The sequence below is a fragment of the Pinus tabuliformis genome, chromosome J (assembly GCF_031772625.1).
Source record: "Pinus tabuliformis cultivar Carrire ecotype Pingquan chromosome J, CPIR1, whole genome shotgun sequence".
NCBI lineage: Eukaryota > Viridiplantae > Streptophyta > Pinopsida > Pinales > Pinaceae > Pinus > Pinus tabuliformis.
This window is the reverse complement of record NC_142295.1, coordinates 1,533,642,188-1,533,645,174: the sequence shown is the minus strand read 5'-3', so window position 1 is coordinate 1,533,645,174 and position 2,987 is coordinate 1,533,642,188. Positions and strand designations below refer to the sequence as shown.

The following is a 2,987-nucleotide window of genomic DNA, read 5'->3' as shown; positions in this document are numbered from 1 at the left end:
TACTTCAAAAAGGTGTTACAAGAGAGGTTACCTTGTGTTACGGGTATACCTGAAGGGAAACCAGAGGTTACCTTGTGCTACTAGTCTACCTGAAGGGAAACCAGACCAGTAGCACAAGTTTAAAGTCTTGAGATTACATTATCCCCATTCAATTATGTTATCTAATAATATAAAAACATGCCAAAGGTTTATAGAGGAATTCAGTAATCTTTTTAAGAATCATAAGTTTAAGTTTTTTAATGTGTAAAGTTGCACTGCCTTACCATATTTTAAGGTGTTGAGTCCATTCACATATTCAAAAATGCATTTTAAATAACAAAAAATCATAAGTTTGCTAAAAATTATATAGCCAAATTCCTCTAAAAATCATTTCATCTATTAGTGTTTTGTTTTTCGGCGTCAAAATACATGTCCGTTGAGAAATTACATACATAGTCACTTCTCATAATAGACTACAAAACTTATATGAACTTAACCCCACACACAACCGTTAAACCACATGCCAAACTCATTTCATCTATTAAACCACTGAAATAATAATTTATCGATGTTCTTAATGGTGTATTAGTTGTAATCCATCTTTAATAGTGTATTGGTGTATTTAAATAACAAAAAATCATAAGCTTGCTAAAAATTGTATTGCCAAATTCCTCAAAAAAATCATTTCATCTATTAGTGTTTTATTTTTCAGCGTCAAAATACATTTCCGTTGCGAAATTACATACATAGTCACTTCTCAGAATAGACTACAAAACTTATATGAACTTAACCCACACACAACCGTTAGACCACATGCCTTAAACCACTGAAATAATAATTTATCGATGTTCTTAATGGTGTATTAGTTGTAATCCATCTTTAATGGTGTATTAGTTAAACTCCTGCCATAATATATCCATGTGACTCTTAATAAATTTGATTTAAATTAATCTATATTAATGGTGGGTAGGCTGTTGTAAACCTCGAAAATGTTTACGTTGACTTTGTTTTTGTTGAAATCGAGTGTGTGTCGTGGAGGTACCGTGTCGGTCTAATTGGCGAGGCTTCCTTGCGAGTTGGATAAAGCGGTCCCCACGCGCAGTCGCCGCGTATTGCCGGCGCACGGGCCACACTTTGCGGGCGCGAGGCTATCTTCAAAGTACAAACTAATGAATACATCCCCCACGCCGACGAATCACCATTTCCGGGAAGCTACACTAACTGTTGTTCTCGGGTGCCATTGAGCAGTGGCACGCGCGATATTCATATCTCGACGTGCACCAATTTCTTTGAAGTTTTCCGGAATCGTCGGTAGCATTCTCTGCCGTTATTATAAATAACCCTTCCATATTTGCCTTCACTTCCAATCTATCCCGTCGCTGCCTTCCTGCAGAGGTACTCCACATTTCATTCTTCTGTGCAATTCACACAAATCTAGTTGAACTTTGTCTGAGGGAATCAACAATGGCAAGATTAGGAGAAGAAAAGGAAGAAAATAGTGCGGTGTTCGAAGATTACCTGCCGGTGGTGGCAGAGAAATTAGGGGAAGAGGGCCTAATGGATGAGATGTGCAATGGCTTCCGTCTCCTGGCGGATGCGGAGACAGGCGTCATCACCTTCGATAGTTTGAAGCGGAACGCTGCGGTGTTGGGCATGGAATCCATGAAAGACGAGGAGCTCCGGGCAATGATAGAAGAAGGCGACCTGGACGGCGATGGGGTTCTGGATATGAACGAATTCTGCGTTCTCATGATCAGATTGAGTCCTTCCTTCATGGTGGAGGCCGAAAAGTGGTTAGAAAAGGCAGCCATGGATATTATCCATACCTTTGATTTTGATAGCTCTGTGCGAGCTTCAATTCAGGAATGGGGAAGTCGATTGGCTTAACTCGCTCTCTTGCCCATCCCTTCGAACCTTCCAGTATATTTACATCGTTTGTGTATGAAATCCAAAAATAAGATGGGAATACAGACACTTCGAATTCATTCTTATATTGAAATCTGAATATTGATCTTAGTTGCCATTCGTGGTTTGGTTTTTAACAAAGAAGACAGAATCAGGCAATGAGAAATTGGCTGTCGAAAGTTTCTCCGCGTCGATAGATTCTTCGATAATCCATTTTTAATTGGTTCAATATTGCAATTCTTGCCCTACAAATTTAATCTTTGAATTCCAAAAAATAAATAACTGGGAAGACCATATATATATGAAGTACCCAATTGACTTATTCCTATAACGAATTTGGGTGTTTATTGCGACAAAACACAAGATATCTTTATTGTATATTAATTATTTTTTAACATAAATGCGTATCTCTTGTAAAAATGTTGGAAAAAATGTTTATTAATTATACGTTAGATAAATGTTTGAAATATTTATTTTCCATTTAATCGAAATTATTTAAATTATGTTATATAATTATTTAATTATATTTTATTGTTAGTTATATACATTGTATATTATAATTTTTTTATTTAAAATATATATTTTTTATTTTTTCCCAATTACTATGTGGAAATTTGTGGACAAAAATAAATTAACAATCCATCCATTCACAATTATTTCCAAATCCAATAAACTAACTTAAGTTTTTATTAATTATTTAAATTATTTTTTCCCAATTACTATGTGGAAATTTATGGGCAAAAATAAATTAACAATCCATCCATCCACAATTATTTCAAAATCTAATAAACTAAGTTAAGTTTTTATTAATTATTTAAATTATATATTTCTTGTGTATTTATTAACTTAGATTGGCTCAACCCATAATGATCTACATATAAAAATATTATAGGTCTTGTATATTGAGATTCGTGTTTCACATTTTTTATTTTGGTTCACTATAGATTAATTTATTATTTGACGAAAAATTTAACAACAATTTATAAAGTTATATTTTAGACTTTTGTGATCCATATTGATAATAACATTGTTTTGGGAATAATCAAACATTGAAATTTGGTGGACGTTTCGAACTATCTAATGTGGTTCATCTTCATGACAAA

General features: G+C 33.9%; 1 pseudogene; it reads left to right on the top strand.

Moving 5' to 3' along the window:
* Positions 1–1,176: 1,176 nt before the first annotated feature.
* Positions 1,177–2,091, top strand: LOC149233366 (calcium-binding protein KIC pseudogene; annotated as a pseudogene).
* The last annotated feature ends 896 nt before the right edge of the window (positions 2,092–2,987 follow it).